Source organism: Nicotiana tabacum, chromosome 8 (assembly GCF_000715075.1).
Source record: "Nicotiana tabacum cultivar K326 chromosome 8, ASM71507v2, whole genome shotgun sequence".
NCBI classification, from domain to species: Eukaryota; Viridiplantae; Streptophyta; class Magnoliopsida; order Solanales; family Solanaceae; genus Nicotiana; species Nicotiana tabacum.
Genome location: NC_134087.1, coordinates 116,804,498 through 116,822,415, shown reverse-complemented (window position 1 = coordinate 116,822,415; position 17,918 = coordinate 116,804,498). Strand labels below are relative to the sequence as shown.

Below are 17,918 nucleotides of genomic sequence, written 5' to 3'. Positions count from 1 at the left end.
TTTCACTCCGAGGTTGGCAAGCTGTGTGATTAGTCCGTTAAACACATTTAAATGTGACCAAAAATTCGTACCTTCACTCATGTGTAGGGCGTATAACTGCTTCTTCAGGTACAATTTATTTGTCAGTGTTTTGGACATGTATAGGCTTTCCAACCTTGTCCAAATTCCACGTGCAGTGTCTTCATCAATGATGTTATTTACCACATCATCTGATAAGTGCAACCTGATTGCACTAGCAACTCTTTCATCTAAGTCAGCCCAATCCTCAGCTTTTATGGTATCGGGCTTTTTGACATCAGCATTTAGTACCTTGTGTAATCCTTATTGGATGAGCAGATCCCTCATCCTTCTTTGCCATGTTGAGAAACCGTTATCTCCGTTGAATTTTGCTACCTCGTACTTTACTCTGGACATTTTTATTTTTCATCGAGTATAGTACTACCGACACTGAATAGTATTTCAGTGAACGAGCAGAACCTGTGCTCTAATACCAGTTGTTGGGAATAAACCCCCACAGAAATAATATTTACGGTAATAAAAGCAGAATAATAGTGTAGCACCGAGATACGGTAATTAACAAGAATAAAAGAGTAAAATCGATACCAAGATTTTTACGTAGAAAAAACCCTTTTAATAAGGAAAAAAACCACGGCCCCGAGAGGAGCAACTGATATCACTATAGTAAGGAATTTTACACTTTGTAGGTTCGAGTAAAATACTCCAAAGACCACTACCACACTCAAAAGAAATAACCCTCTTTTGATATTCTCACCTCACTACAATATCACTCACTCTCTATTTTTCTCAAAGACTATTTTCTTATACCCTGTCTGTGAAACCTCACTCTTTCTTTCTCTCTTTGTTGGTGTAATTCAAATGGCTCAGAAGCTCTTTATTTATAGAGATTCTATACCCCCATAAATGTCATCAGTGACATCAAAAGAAAGGATTTTTTTTTTTCAAAGGATGACTTTTAAGCAATTCAAAAACAATATTGCAGCTAGTGGGAATTGAATTAGTGACCTTACCAAGGTTATGAAATATATAGAGGTAAAAAATAAATTTTGCCTTATATACACAGTGTAAGTTTTCGACAAAGGGGTTCAGGTGAACCCCTTTCCGACCCCTAAATCCGCCTCGGGTGCCAACGGTTTCACATACTTTAGGGACACCTTGATTTGATTGAGATGTGCAATTATTAATTACTAGGTGTATAGCATCTTTTTTTTTTAAGGAAAAGTGTAAATTATCATACTAGTATTTTTCATGTATGGGATGAGGCATTTAGAACCCAGAATAGGCATATAAATGCATCAATATTATTGCTCTAGTATTACGTTTCTCGTCCTAATTTTGTTTTGCATTTGGGCCTAAAGTAGAACCTAAATTAGGCATACATGTTATGGCTCTAGTGTTACTTTTCTCGTTCTAACTTTGCCCTTTATTCAGGTCCAAATTACGCATATACATACATATATGTTACTACTTTAATATGGGGAAGTTACGCCATAAATGCCTATCTACATGGCCTCTTTACACCATGTATAGATGGGTATGCGATGCTTAATAGAATTTTGAGAAAGATACATTGTTTTATCCCAATTAAATATTAAAGATATCATAAAAAAATCTCAGAGAGATAATCTAATCCTCTAAAAGGTGGGATATATTTAATGCCATATAATAATATTAAAAATTTAAGAAGTAAATAAAATTTTCTAAAATAGGTATAGAATGTAAAATAAATATTATAAAGTATACAAAATTAACTGGTGTTTTTAATGGATAGACCGCGTAGATTCCTCCTTTAATATTAGGGTTGCTCGTCCTAACTTTTGTTGTCCTACATTCAGGCCCAACATTAGAACCCAAATTAGGCATATGTATGCATATATGTATGTTACTACTCTAACGTCACGTCTTTCATCCTAACTTTGTCCTGGTATTCAAGTCTAAATTAGAACCCTAATTAGACATGTGCATGCATATATGTTGCCACGCTAATATATGTCGTGCCCTAACTTTGTCCTGCATTCAGGCCCAAATTAGAATCCAAACTAGGCATATACATGCATACATGTTACTGCTTTAATGTTACATTTCACGCCCTAATTTTGTGGCAAAATACATAAGTTACTCCCTAAACTATGCATCAAATTCCTATTACACATTTTCTGGACACGAAAATTATCTTACACACTCAACTTTTTCAGAGTGTATCTAATACACACCTCTTTTGTTACGTGGCTCGCGCATGCTTAACAAGAAAAACCGAGCACGTAAAATTTGTAAAGATCTTTTGAAATCTATATTTTAGTGCCACGTGCCAAATAATAGTAGTAATATTTTCCTTATTTCCATTTTTATCAAATTCAAAAAGCTGCCAAGCTACCCTTTTATCTCGGTCTTCCCCGACCTACCAGGACAACTGTCACAGGGGCGCCTCCGGTCTTCCTCAAACTCCCCTTCTGTTTAGTTCTTCCTCTGCAATTTACAGAACCCACTAAAACTCATGTTAAAGAATTTAATAAAGGTACTGTAATTTTTCTTTAAATTGCCCTTCCAAACTTTTCGTGCTTCATTTTCAATCATTAAAACCCATATAAAAATCTAATCTTTACATAATAAATTTTTGTATTTCATGAGAACGACTGAAATTATAAAATCCCCAACTCAATTTCGTCATATAAAGAAAGATTTGAGATTTTATTCGCAGTGAAGTTGTTTAATTTATGAAAACGAAAATCTGACTTTGATTTGCTTTGTTTGGTTGTGTTACAAGACCTGAAAATGGAGAAAGAAAATGCGGAACAGAGGAGTTACAATTTTAGTTTCATCTCTTCCATTCTTGGTCTTGGGTTTGTTATAAAAACTGAATTTGTGTGAAGGTTAAGAAGCGACGATAATGGCTTTTTCCGATGGTGTCAATGGTGGCGGAAGGCAAAAGAAGATGGAGATGTTAGAGGATTCTTTAAATTGGGGGTATAAAAGTAATTTTAAATATATATTTTTTTTAAAAAAATAATAATGACGTGTGTCATCATCCTATTGGTGCGTGACATTACACATATTTTTCTAAACTGGTCAAGAAAAAAGAGGTGTGTATTAAACACACTCTGAAAAAATTGAGTGTGTAAGATAATTTTTGTGCTCAGAAAGTGTGTAATAGAGATTTGGTGCATAGTTTAGGGGGTAACTTATGTATTTTGCCTAATGTTGTCTTACATTCAGGCCCAAGCATTCATGATGAGATAAAGGGAAATAGAAATTGTTAGATTTTTTAACTTTAAGTTAAACAATTAGTATCGCAAGGAAAAAAAAAAGGCATATATAGGTGTATAGTGTCCTTTAATTATCCAAAGTCAATAGATTAGCACATGTCCAAGCAGCCAAACACAATTAATTAGGACTCAAGATAAAAGCCAATCAACGAGAGACAAAGTTAATGAAAGAAGAAACAGATAAAAAATGAAAAGAAAAAAACGACCTCTTTAATTTGCTAGCGCATGGGCACACATCTCATCCGCCATTTTCTTGTATGTACACTTTATTTTCATTAATTATGATTGTAGTTTTCATGAAGTCAGCCTGTGAACATTTGTTACTTTTCATTAACCTTCTAAAATTAGGCAGAACAGAATCAATTGAGACAACTTAAAATGCTAGCAGAAGAATCAATAGAGGATCTACAAAGGGGGACAAAGTTTGAACGATTACCAAGCCACTTATCAAGGCATGGAGAATGAAATCCATACATTTATAAACACCTAATTTTGGACCATATTTGAATCTTCATACTTTTTTTAATATAAATATTTTAAAGTCTAATTTATATATTTAATCTTTATTTCACATTTATAGGTTTTACCTAAGAAAATTAAAAATTACAAAAAAGATTTATATTTTGCAAAGGAACGAAAAGTTTGAAAAAAAAAATTGTTTCCATTTAGTTTAGTCGATTTCTACGTTAGAAATTTCAACCAAATAAATATTGAACAACTACTATATCTATTTTATTATTTTTAATTTAGTAATAGTAGTAGTATTTTATTTTATTTATTGATTATATAATTCCAAATCCTACACTCTCTCACGTGGTCTACTACCCTATTTGGTCTCTTGTTCTTTAAAATTTCCAAAAAAAAATAAAAAAAAAAAATAATCTTTTCAATTCATCTCTACCATTTTATAGAAGAGAATCTTTTCCGTAACAAATTATGGGATATGTTTTTCAATTTAGTGGGATCATTTGGACTTTAACAACTTTTGGATTTACTCCTTCCCATCATGTTTTTGACTAGAGGCACCATATTATTGTGATTCTTTGAATTGGCACAAAAAGACCATACACAACACACACTTTTTGACTCACAAAAGATAACGCACAACACACTTTTTTGACTCTTGCTCTCCAATTCACATCCCAAAAAAAAAAACTCTATAAAAAATGTACACAATCCTTCATTAAAAGGGGGGAAGCAGCGAAAAAAGTGAGGTGGGAAGCCTCCTTCTCCGGAAAAGCAATGCAATTCTCCAGCAAAAGGGCGAGGAAACATCACCATTTTCTAGATTAAAACTAGCAACTCTTTCTCCTGCAATCAGCTGGAAAAATCCAGCCAAATAAAACTCCAGCAACTCACTGAAAAGCAGCCTGAAAAAATCTGCACAAAAATAGTCCAAAAGAGCTCCAAAAAGCCATAGACAATCAACAGAAACTCCCATAAAAACAGCTCCAAAGAAGTGGCCAAAAACATGACAATTCAACCACCAAACGCTCCCGAAATAGAGCCAAAACAGCAGCTGAAGTTTCTGCCAAAAACAGCTCCAAGCAGCTGCATAATCATGCCAAAAATGACCCCCATAACAGCAGTGAAATCGCCACTTCATCCCCTCAGAAAATAGTCTGAAAACCATCACGATAGCGGTAGTCTTTCATCCAAAACCAGCAGCTCCTTCCTACTCTGTCAATCACTACAAACAAGCTGAGTTCGAGGCGGTTTAGTCGAGGTTCCGGCAAGGCATTTGGTTTCCTGTTCGAGGTTCTCGTTTGCTTGACGATTCGATAACACTTGCAACTGTAAAGGTTCGATCTTGTTTCAGATTCTATGTAAATGTTTGAATTCTTAATTTGTTGTTTTGGTTGGAATTGTTTTTTACATGTTTTGATTAGTTATTTCTTTATTACTTCTTTTTCCATTTGTTTAGCAAGTTCTTTCATGAGATTTGTATAATGTTGGTTCCCTGTTTACTCTTGAGTTGTGAACAATATTGCTTTATTTGGTCAATTGGAGTTCATCCTTTGCTATGTGGTCATACATGTTTTATGGTGCTATTTGGTTCATTTTAATCCATTGGTAATTAGTGTGCAACAACTTAACAATAATATGATATGTAAATGAACTCATTTATGTGCTTAATTGTTCACTTTGATCATTTATGCAAACTTAATGAGTAGTCAATTATTGTAATCTCATACTCAGTTATGTTGAGTTTGGACGCCTGTGCTTGAGGCATGATATATGGTGGCAGATTACTCTCTCATTTGGGGAAAGCCTGTATGCGAATGTGAGGAAAATGAACCTTTACCCCATACGATTGAGCTAGTATTGCAAAGCCCAGTTAATTCTAATTTATTTGCTGCCTACCTCTGCCTATTTCTATAAGTTCAATGCCTCATCTTTTGTTTCTTTATCAATTACGGTAAGCATGTCCTTGTAATGTAGTAATTATATTTGTCTTTCCTTGCCTTTTTCGTTGGTTTGATATCTTAAGTTGGTAGGAATAGTCGATAAGTTTAATGTAGGGAATTGTTTTATTTTATTTAATTTATAGATTGTTTATCAAATTCTTGAAGGTCGGATTGTAACATTAGCTTTGTCTGCAAGTATTATTTTTTATAAATAATTTCATGGTAGCTGAAGTCATACATCTTCGCAATAATTCTATATTTATAATCAATAACCACACAATGAATCTCAAACTAGTTTAAAGAATAAGTAACTTTTGAATATCATAGCATGCTTTAGGCACACCTTTAATCAATTATCGTGATTGTGTACACGTTCGCGTAACATAATTACGATTCCCAAAAATTAAAATCAAGGTATGCGTTCTCGCAACTTTGGCCAAGTAATCTTAAAAAATTAAGTGTTATTAGTTGTGTACACGTACGTGTGACATGAATTTGACATACCAAACAAAATGAGTACACGTACGCGTGACTCATTTCAAGACAATTCCATAATCACGAATAATCAAGCAAGTAAAAAACGGTAAAAGATAAAAATGTACATAGGTTCTAAGATGAGCAATTAAAGAATTAATTCAATCCAAATGTAGTCAATAAAACGACCGTGCCAGAACCACGGGACTCGGGGAATGCCTTACACCTTCTTCCCGGTCAACAGAATTCCTTACCCGGACTTTGTTTTCGCAGACCAATAATAATAGAGTTAAACTTTCCTTTGAATAGGGATTCAAAATAAAAGGTGACTTGGAACACCGGTAAAAATCAATTCCAAGTGGCGACTCTGTAAATAAAATAATCCCTATTTCAAATTTGTCACTTTAATTGGAAAAGCTCTTTAACCCACAATCCATAACATATCTATATCTTTTGGAGAGGTAAAAAAAGGGGTGTGACAGCTCTGGCGATTTTGCTGGGGACTAACCAGAATTCGAGCTTGTACATATTGACTTTTATTTGGCTTTATTAATTTTATATATATTGTGATTTATTTGTGCCTAATGTGTTACCTGTTCGCTTTTTACTGCTTCGATATTGTTGAACTGTACATATAACTGTCTTCTCACGCACCCCTCTGAGTCTTCTTGAAATTAAAAATTGGGCATTTGCTTGACATAGCCTGCTTTCTTTGAGATAGCTAGGTACTTGTCACCCGGTGAAGGATTTTAGTCACAAATGTTTTAGGCGGGGATCACCACCAATTAAGCCGGAAAGCAATGCTACCGGTACACTGACCCTCCTCGGCTCGAGTTGTCCACTCCAGTAAGCCAGTCTAGATACCTTATCCACCAGGATTTAAACCTAGAAGAACAAACCTCATGCCGGATGTACCTAGTAGGTTCTCTTTATGTGCATCACGTGCATTTGACTTAGCGAAACTTGGCACAGGGGCCGGGTCCGTATAAGACAGGTATCCTCTTTAAGACCATCATGTTCACTTATGTGCTACTTGATACATCATTTGGAAGGCTTACTTGCATTGTTGACCGATTTTAAAAATTAGTGTAATTAAATAAAAAAGAGAAAAAAAGGGAGTCATTCTTTTAGTTTAGCGCAAATCAACCCTTTTAAAAGAAATATTTTGTTGTAGTCTAGTGTGAGGTGTAAGGTTTATTTTTCATAAAAATCAAAAAGGGAAAAGTACACAGTTTTGATCGAACTACGCGGGTCTGGTTCTCACCGGATGTGAGATACGTAGGCAAACCTCATCGGTTCCGACCCCAATTTTCAAAAAAAAATCCAAAAAACAATTTTCCATTAGTTCCTTCTTTAGAAATCTTTCCTTAGAAAAAAAAACTCAAAAAGTAGTTTCCTTCTTTCTAAAGTCTTTCATATGAAAAAAAATCAAAAACCAAAATACGTGTTTCCTTTATTTTGAAGTATTTTTCTTAAAAATTCAAACAAAAAATAAACAAAAATTTTACCTTGTTTAAAAGTCTTTCTTTTAAAAAAAAATTCGAAAAATTGAAGTCCAAAAACATTTTCGCTTTTCTTTAGAAGTGCTTTTGTAAATAAATAAAAACTCAGAAATTCAAAACATTTTCTTAAAAGTCCCTCTTTCGAAAATTAAGAGGCAACATTCAAAATCCAAAAATATTTTCTTTCCTCTTTAGAAAAAGAGAAAACAAATAAAAATTCAAACAAAAATATTTTCTTTTTACTTTTAGAATTCCCAAAGTTCAAATGAAAAGCAAATGAATTTTTAGAAGTCTTTCTTTCAAAAAAAAAAAAAAGTCAAAATCAAAAAATCAAAAAAAATATTTCCTTTCTTCTTTTAAAGCATTTATTTCAAAAATTCCAACAAAAAAAAGAGTTAGTTTATTTACTCTATTCTTGATCTCCCCGAACTACGTAAGATCTGATTCATGCAGTGCCATTGTACGTAGGCAATCTCCATTGGATTCGATCATAGCCATAAATAAAATGAGAAAAAATAAAATAAAAAAAAAGTGACACAAAATAACAAAGAAAAATAAAGAGCGAAAGAAAAAGAATAAAAAGAAGAAAAGAAGAAAAGAAAGCAAGAACGAAAAAATCCAAAAAGAGAGCGAAAAAAAGAGAGGCATATAATAGAAATGGGGCAATAAAGCCGAGATGAAACGTGCAACTGTTGCAAATGCATGGTAGAATCATTTAACTGTTGGGATCATTACATTCCAACGTGTGATTTCCTATCTGTTAAATGTCCCAAAACTAACAAGGTTGTTTTTATGAGCAATAAAGCCAGGTTCTATTCAGATGATTGATTTTGTTGGTATGCGGTGATGAACGCACAACCTTACACGCGGCCACAACATTATACACAAAACCGAGCTTCACCTCCCAGAAATGCCCATCCTTACCAAGCTCCATATAATCCCAATCAAATGTTCCCCAGTACAATCCTTGCCCAAGAGGGCCTTTTAAAAAAGAATCAGTTCACTCTATTGGTGAATTATACTCGGGCTTGTTCCAAAGGCTAGTCAGGCAAGGTCCGCTGCACCAGTGGCCCCAAACAAGCCAAACCCTAAATCCCTCTCGCACTGAGCTGATGCTAGATGTGGATACCACTCTGGAGTAGTGGGACATGGTACAGAGGAATGTTGGACCCTCAAAAGGGCAGTTGAAGACTTAATTGAAGCTAAAAGAATCGTTCTCCGGGACGAAGAGGCTTATAATATGATGAACAATCCTCCGCCTACTCTTACAAATAGGCCGTTAGTCGGAAAGATTTGTGAAGATGAAGAATTTGATCCGGCACTGAAGGCCATTTCAGCCATTGCCGAGACAGAAGAAAAGAAACAAAAAAAAATGGTCGCCAAGCCTGAAAGTTCCCCGTCAAACAGGAGTCTCGGTAGCCGATCTTGCTATCCTTTCTGCATCCGGATTATCTCAGGGTGTGATCCGAATGTTTTACTTTATTGTCTTACTTTCCGATGTAAACTCTTCTATCTTCAAAAATTGAAAAAAAAAATCAAAAATCAAAAATCAAATGAAATTAATATTTCATTGTCCAGGAATGTCTATTTTCTTAATCTTGTCACTTTTCTTATTCTCTTTTTAGTTCTGTTAAATGTAGATTTCAATAACAGGACATACTTGCGGACTTCATGCCCAGATCGTGAAATGCTATCAGACCTCGGAATAATGAATGAAGAGTTAGATGGTAATGAAAATAGGTCCAACGAAATAAAACAAAGAATCGGAACAGCTAAAGGAAAATTGGCTTCAGTTTGGAAAGGTACGTACATTGCAATAAGAGTACCGCCAAAAGAGTGCGTTGTACTTGGGACACATCGAAAGAAATGTCCCTGAAACAACTGTCAATGCAAATGCATCCAAAAAGTACTATGTTTGGTCCTCCATATAATATTAATATTCTCTGGTTGGGATGACGAAGACTTTCATTCTCGCTACCCAAACACTATCAACCCTTTGTAAACCCTTTGAGCCGGTTACTCTTCTTTGATTACCCTCTTTAGAACCTGAAAGTGTTATTAAAAAAAAGAGTTTTGAAAAAAAATGAAAAAAAAGAGAAAAAAAAATACAAAAAAGGATGGAAGAAAAAACAAAGAAAATGAAAAAAGAGGAAAAAGGAAAAGAAAAAGAAGGAGAAAACAAAACAAAACAGAAGCAAAGTTCCCTGAACTACGCTCGACTTGATTCCAAAAGGATACGTAGGCAGCCTCTCTCTGGGGTTCAGTCACACCAATATAAAAATCCAAAGTACCTAAAAGTAAAATTGGGGCAAGTGTTGTAATGGTCCGGCGATGATCTCGCATGAATGGATCCAAAGTTGTAATTCGATCCAAATTATTTTTACCCAAATCCTTTCAAGTCCTTCCGATCAATCGGTGAGAATGTTCAAGAATCAGAGAATAAGGCTACTTGGATCCAATGCAATAAAAAATGAGAAAAATAAAATGAGAGAGTCGTATTGGTGAAAACTCACACGGGCATCGTGAGGCGACAGTAAGCAAAAAAATCAAAATGAGAGAGTCTTATTAGTGAAAACTTGCAAAGAGAACTATAAGGCGATGGTGAGTAGAGAAATGAGAGAGGTTAACTCGTGAAAACCCGCAAAGGGCGCCCCTGATCGAAAAGAGGATCCTCACAGCCATCGGCACCGACAGAATCCTGGCAAGGTTTCTCGATTTTGAGGCAAAAAATTGTGATGAATTTCTGAGAATCAGATGGTTTACACAGATCATGCATCCAGTTCAAAAGGCATGTCATGTTCATTGAAGTCCGCATGTACTCCAGATAAATCCTTCTTTCATTTCCCCGAAAGGGATACTTCTTATTTTAAACTCATTCTCCATTCCATTGTTTGTTTTCTTTTAATCCCTTTCGGCCTAACACTGTTCCGAAACTAAGACAAATAAAGGATGGCAAGACTGATTTACAAGGTTCTCATTTGGTGTGAGCTAATGTGTAGAAAGGCACCCAGCCTTGTCACGGGCATCAAGTCAATCCCGACTAGCCATGGCGGCCGATGCTTCGAAATCATAACTTTTGGAAAGAGAAAATCAAATGGAGCGCCTATAAAGGCAAATGAAGTTGAAAAGGTTGAGTCCCATGTGGCTAACCATCTCGACAAAGAGTTGAAAAAGCCAAGGTACCCCAAATGCTCTGAATTTGAAGTTGGGAAAAAGAAGCCAGAAAAGAAAGGCCTACGAAGGCGAAATAAAGTTGAAAAAGGTTAAGTCCCACGCGACTAACCATTGCAGCAAAGTCTAAGGAGCCAAAAGTTCCCCAGTGCTCCAAAGAAAAGAAAAGAAAAAAATGATGAAAAAAAGAATATAAAAAAAAGAAAAAAAAGAAGTTAGAAGGGAAAGGCCTACGAAGGCAAGATAAAGTCGAAAAGGTTGAGTTCCACCGACCAATCATCATGACAAAGTCTGGAAAAGCCAGAGTTTTTTCAGAGTCAAAAAGGCCATTGGTATTCAGGAAGCAACCAGTTGCAGTTGAAAGGGCCAAGATCAAATGATCAAAACAACCAAGGCCATAAAACCAACCACTGTTTCAAACTAACAATTGTTCTTTGTTTAAAAACATGAAACAGGTGCAATCCAAAGCAACCTTGTGAGAAGCAGGTGCAACCAAAAAAAAACTATGCAAGGGCTTGGAACAGCTTCGCAGCAATAATCAATCCAAAAGGGAAGTCCCCTCCAAATTATTTCCAGCATTCCATGAAATAAAGAACCAAAAAAAAACGAACATCACCAAATGTAAGATCCTTAAAATCTCCATTTTCTGTTTTCAGCATGCATCACTATTGTTCACACCTCCAATTTTTGTAACTTAACTCAGGTAGAACCATTTCGCCTAGGGGGGTCCAGCTCATAGTTCCGGGTAGAAGTACTCTTCGCTCAGGTTGTTTTACGCAGCTTAACCCAGGTAGAACCTATTCGCCTAGGGTGATCCAGCTCTATAGTTTCGGGTAGAAGTACTCTTCGCTTAGGGTGTTTTATGTAGCTTAACCCAGGTAGAACCTTTTTGCCTAGGGGGATCCAGCTCCATATTTCCAGGTAGAATTACTCTTCGCTCAGGTTGTTTTACATAGCTTAACCTAGGTAGAACCTTTTCACCTAGGGGGATCCAACTCATAGTTCCGGGTATAAGTACTCTTCGCTCAGGTTGTTTTTACGCAGCTTAACCCAGGTAGAACCTTTTCGCCTAGGGGGATCCAGCTCATAGTTCAGGGTAGAAGTCCTTTTCGCTCAGGTTGTTTTTTACGTAGCTTAACTCGGGTAGAACCTTTTCGCCTAGGGGGATCCAGCTCATAGTTACGAGTAGAAGTACTCTTCGCTCAGGTTGTTTTTACGCAGCTTAACCCAGGTAGAACCTTTTCACCTAGGGGGATCCCGCTCCATATTTCCGGGTAGAAGTACTCTTCGCTCAGGTTGTTTTATATAGCTTAAACTAGGTAGAACCTTTTCACCTAGGGGGATCCAGCTCATAGTTCTAGGTAGAAGTACTCTTCGCTCAGGTTGTTTTTACGCAACTTAACCTAGGTAGAACCTTTTCGCCTAGGGGATCCAGCTCATAGTTCCGGGTAGAAGTCCTTTTCGCTTAGGTTGTTTTTTACGTAGCTTAACTCGGGTAGAACTTTTTCGCCTAGGTGGATCCAGCTCATAGTTCCGGGTAGAAGTACTCTTCGCTTAGGTTGTTTTTACGCAGCTTAACCCAGGTAGAACCTTTTCGCCTAGGGGGATCCCGCTCCATATTTCCAGGTAGAAGTACTCTTCGCTCAGGTTGTTTTACATAGCTTAACCCAGGTAGAACCTTTTCACCTAGGGGGATCCAACTCATAGTTCCGGGTAGAAGTACTCTTCGCTCAGGTTGTTTTTATGCAGCTTAACCCATGTAGAACCTTTTCGCCTAGGGGGATCCAACTCCATATTTCTAGGTAAAAGTACTCTTCGCTCAGGTTGTTTTACATAGCTTAACCCAGGTAGAACCTTTTCACCTAGGAGGATCCAGCTCATAGTTCCGGGAAGAAGTCCTCTTCGCTCAGGTTGTTTTTACGTAGATTAACCCTGGCAGAACCTTTTCTCCCAGGGGGATCCAACTCATAGTTCCAGGTAGAAGCACTCATCGCCCAGGCTTAGTTTCTACAGCTTAACCCAGGTAGAACCTTTTCTCCTAGGGGGATCCAGCTCATAGTTCCGGGTAGAAGTACTATTCATCCAAGCTTAGTTTCTACTGCATAACCCAAGTAGAACTTTTTTCACCTAAGGGGATCCAGCTCATACTTCTGGGTAGAAGTCCTCTTCGCTCAGGTTGTTTTTTACGTAGCTTACCTCGGGTAGAACCTTTTCGCCTAGAGGGATTCAACTCATATTTCCGGGTAGAAGTACTCTTTGCTCAGGTTGTTTTACATAGCTTAACTCAGGTAGACCCGTTTCGCCTATGGGGATCTAGCTCACAGTTCCGGGTAGAAGTACTCTTCGCTCAGGTTGTTTTTACGTAACTTAACCCAGATAGAACCTTTTCGCCTATGGGGATCTAGCTCTTATTTCCGGGTAAAAGTACTCTTTGCCCAGGCTTAGTTTTCGTAGCTTAATCCAGGCAGAACCTTTTCTCCTAGGGGGATTCAGCTCATAGTTTTGGGTAGAAGTACTCATCGCCCAGACTTAGTTTCTACAGCTTAACTCAGGTAGAAACTTTTCGCCTAGGGGGATCCAGCCCATAGTTCTGAGTAGAAGTACTATTCGCCCAGGCTTAGTTTCTACAGCTTAACCCAGGTAGAACCTTTTTTGCCTAGGAGGATCTAGCTCATAGTTCTGGGTAGAAGTCCTTTTCGCTCAGGTTGTTTTTTACGTAGCTTAACTCGGGTAGAACCTTTTCCCCTAGAGGGATTTAGAAGTACTCTTTGCTCAGGTTGTTTTACATAGCTTAACCCAGGTAGAACCGCTTCGCCTAGGGGGATCTAACTCGCAGTTCCGGGTGAAAGTACTCATCGCTCAAGTTGTTTTTACATAACTTAACCCAGGTAGAACCTTTTCGCCTAGGGGGATCTACTCTTATTTTCGGGTAGAAGTACTTTTCGCCCAGGCTTAGTTTTCGTAGCTTAACTCAGGTAGAATCTTTTCGCCTAGAGAGATCCAGCTCATAGTTACAGGTAGAAGTACTCTATGCTCATGTTGTTTTTACTTAGCTAAACCCAGGTAGAACCTTTTTCGTCTAGGGGGATCCAGCTCATAGTACCAGGTAGAAGTACTCTTCGCCCAGGCTTAGTTTTTGTAGTTTAACTCAAGTAGAACTTTTTCGCCTAGGGGGATCCAACTCATATTTTCGGGTAGAAGTACTCTTCGCCCATGCTTAGTTTTCGGTGCTTAACCCAAGTAGAGCTTTATCACCCAGGGGGATTCAACATTTTTGTCAGTAATACAGGGTGCCAACCCCTGGTTACATTTTCTTTTTCAGTAATACATGGTACCAACCTTTAGTTACATTTCCTTACAAGTATAGGGTACACCATTCCCTAGCTGTATTTTCCAACACTGGGTCTCCACTCCCTAGTTGAGATTTTAGACATAAGGTCTTACTCCCTAGTCACCTTTTGCCAACATAGGGTCTCCACTCCCTAGTTGAGATTTTAGACATAGGGTCTCCACTCCCTAGTCACCTTTTGCCAACATAGGGTCTCCACTCCCTAGTTGAGATTATTTTAGACATAGGGTCTCCACTCCCTAGTCATCTTTTGCCAACATAGGGTTTCCACTCCCTAGTCGCCTTTTGCCAACATAGGGTCTCCACTCCCTAGTTGAAATTATTTTAGACATAGGGCCTCCACTCCCTAGTCGCCTTTTGCCAACATAGGGTCTCCACTCCCTAGTTGAGATTATTTTAGACATAGGGTCTTCACTCCATAGTTGAGATTATTTTAGACATAGGGTCTCCACTCCCTAGTCGCCTTTTGCCAACATAAGGCTCCAACCCTTAGTTGAGATTTTAGATATAGGGCCTCCATTCCCTAGTCGCCTTTTGATAACATAGGGCTCCAATCCCTTGTTGCGATTTTAGACATAGGGCCTCCATTCCCTAGTCACCTTTTGCCAACATAGGGCTCCAATCCCTAGTTGAGATTTTAGACATAGGGCCTCCATTCCCTAGTCGCCTTTTGCCAATGTAGGGCTCCAATCCCTAGTTGAGATTTTACACATAGGGTCTCCATTCCCTAGTCGCCTTTTTGCCAACATAGGGCTCCAATCCCTAGTTGAGATTTTTAGACATAGGGTCTCCATTCCCTAGTCGCCTTTTGCCAACATAGGGCTCCAATCCCTAGTTGAGATTTTTAGACATAGGGCCTCCATTCCCTAGTCGCCTTTTGCCAACATAGGGCTCCAATCTCTAGTTGAGATTTTTAGACATAGGGTCTCCATCCCCTAGTCGTATTTTGCAAACAAAGGTCTCCAACCCCTAGTTGAGATTTTTAGACATAGGGTCTCCATCTACTAGTCGCCTTTCACGAACATAGGGTGTCCACTCTCTAGTTGAGGTTATTTATAGATATAGGGCTCCACTCCCTAATCTCTTTCTCCTAAAGATACACAATCCTTATTTTATCGCTTTCAAATAAAGAAATAGTTTAGATTTTAGTTACAAATAACTCACAAAATTTTCCTAGTGAATACTGGGGCAGAAAAATTTCGTTCGTTTGTTTGCTTTGGTGGCTGAGCAGGTTTTACCTCGAGATGACCAAAAGAATGAATCTCAATCCAGAATAAAGAAAAAAAAGAAAAGAACAAAAAGAAATGAATTCAAAGTGCAGAAGCGGAGAAAAGATGCGGACTGCCAATATATGGTTAAAGTCACAAGCTTTACATGTCCCGCCTTGATCCGAGAAGTTGAAAAAGAAAAGAACCAGCACATGCAACTAACAAGCATCAAGATTTAGATCAGAGTCTGCATGAAGAACCAACCAAGACACAAGATCAAGTTTCTGAAGACATAGATAGGATCTTGTAGTTTCCTTAATGTAACTTTTTTATATCTTTGATGTAATAAACAAGACTGCAGACCGGAGCTTTGATAGAACCTCACTCGACTCCTCAACTCATCATTCCACCATTCTCCTTGAAATATACGCGATCTGATTTCCCTATAACCCGGGATATGTAGGTTGTCCGAAACAAGAACTCGGTTGCACTCTTTTCAATTTTATTTCTTCCCTTTTAAATAATGATATAGTCAAAAATTAGTCACATAGATCACCTTTTCTTTGTCTGAAAACTCTTCATGTTTTCAAACAAAAAGGGGCATGCTGTGAGCAACTAATTTTTGACCATATTTGAATTTTCATACTTTTTTTAGTGTAAATATTTTAAAGTCTAATTTATATATTTAATCTTTATTTCACCTTAAAAGGTTTTACCTAAGAAAATTAAAAATCACAAAAAAGAATTATATTTTGTAAAGGAACGAAAAGTTTGAAAAAAAAATATTGTTTCCATTTAGTTTAGTCGATTTCTCCGTTAGAAATTTCAACCAAATAAATATTGAATAGCTACTATATCTATTTTATTATTTTTAATTTAGTAATAGTAGTAGTATTTTATTTTATTTATTGATTATATAATTCCAAATCCTCTACTCTCTCACGTGGTCTACTACCCTATTTTGTCTCTTGTTCTTTAAAATTTTCAAATAAAATAAAATAAAATAATCTCTTCAATTTATCTCTACCGTTTTATAGAAGAGAATTTTTTCCATAACAAATTATGGGATATGTTTTTCAATTTAGTGGGACCATTTAGACTTTAACGACTTTTGGATTTACTCTCTCCCATCACGTTTTTGACTAGAGGCACCCTATTATTGTGATTCTTTGAATTGGCACAAAAAGACCATGCACAACACACACTTTTTGACTCACAAAAGATAACGCACAACACACTTTTTTTGACTCTTGCTCTCCAATTCACATTCCAAAAAAAAACTCTATAAAAAATGCACACAAGCCTTCATTAAAAAGGGGGAAGTAGCGAAAAAAGTAAGATGAGAAGCCTCCTTCTCCGGAAAAGCAATGCAATTCTCCAGCAAAAGGGCGAGGAAACATCACCATTTTCTAGATTAAAACTAGCAACTCTTTCTCCTGCAATCAGCTGGAAAAATCCAGCCAAATAAAACTCCAATAACTCACTAAAAAGCAGCCCGAAAAAATCTGCACAAAAATAGTCCAAAAGAGCTGCAAAGAGCCATAGACAATCAGCAGAAACTCCCATAAAAATAGCTCCAAAGAAGTGGCCGAAAACATGACAATTCAGCCACCAAACGCTCCCGAAATAGAGCCAAAACAGTAGCTGAAGTTTCTGCCAAACACAGCTCCAAGCAGCTGCATAATCATGCCAAAAATGATCCCCATAACAGCAGTGAAATCGCCACTTCATCCCCTCAAAAAATAGTCTGAAAACCATCACGATAGCTGTAGTCTTTCATCCAAATCCAACAGCTCCTTCCTACTCTGTCAATCACTACAAACAAGCTGAGTTCGAGGCAGTTTAGTCGAGGTTCCTTGAGGTTCCGGCAAGGCATTTGGTTTCCTGTTTGAGGTTCTCGTTTGCTTGACGATTCGATAACACTTGCAACTGTAAAGATTCGATCTTGTTTCAGATTCTATGTAAATATTTGAATTCTTAATTTGTTGTTTTGGTTGGAATTGTTTTTTACATGTTTTGATTAGTTATTTCTTTATTACTTCTTTTTCCATTTGTTTAGCGAGTTCTTTCATGAGATTTGTATATTGTTGGTTCCCTGTTTACTCTTGAGTTGTGAACAATATTGCTTTATTTGGTCAATTGGAGTTCATCCTTTGCTATGTGGCCATACATGTTTTATGGTGCTATTTGGTTCATTTTAATCTGTTGGTAATTAGTGTGCAACAACTTAACAATAATATTATATGTAAATGAACTCATTTATGTGCTTAATTGTTCACTTTGATCATTTATGCAAACTTAATGAGTAGTAAATTGTTGTAATCTCTTACTCAGTTATGTTGAGTTTGGACGCCTGTGCTTGAGGCATGATATATGGTGGCAGATTACTCTCTCATTTGGGGAAAGCCTGTATGCGAATGTGAGGAAAATGAACCTTTACCCCATACGATTGAGCTAGTATTGCAAAGCCCAGTTAATTCTAATTTATTTGCTGCCTACCTCTGCCTATTTCTATAAGTTCAATG

General features: G+C 37.1%; 1 long non-coding RNA gene across 2 annotated transcripts; it reads left to right on the top strand.

Annotated features, from left to right (window-relative positions):
• The first annotated feature begins 4,352 nt into the window (after positions 1-4,352).
• On the top strand, positions 4,353-17,554 carry LOC142162789 (uncharacterized). 2 transcript variants are annotated; one of them, XR_012694195.1, is made up of 2 exons: positions 4,353-5,083; positions 6,885-17,554. It is a non-coding gene; the product is annotated as an uncharacterized LOC142162789 (long non-coding RNA). The 2 variants fall into 2 exon arrangements; XR_012694194.1 differs by having other exon boundaries at positions 5,481-17,554.
• The last annotated feature ends 364 nt before the right edge of the window (positions 17,555-17,918 follow it).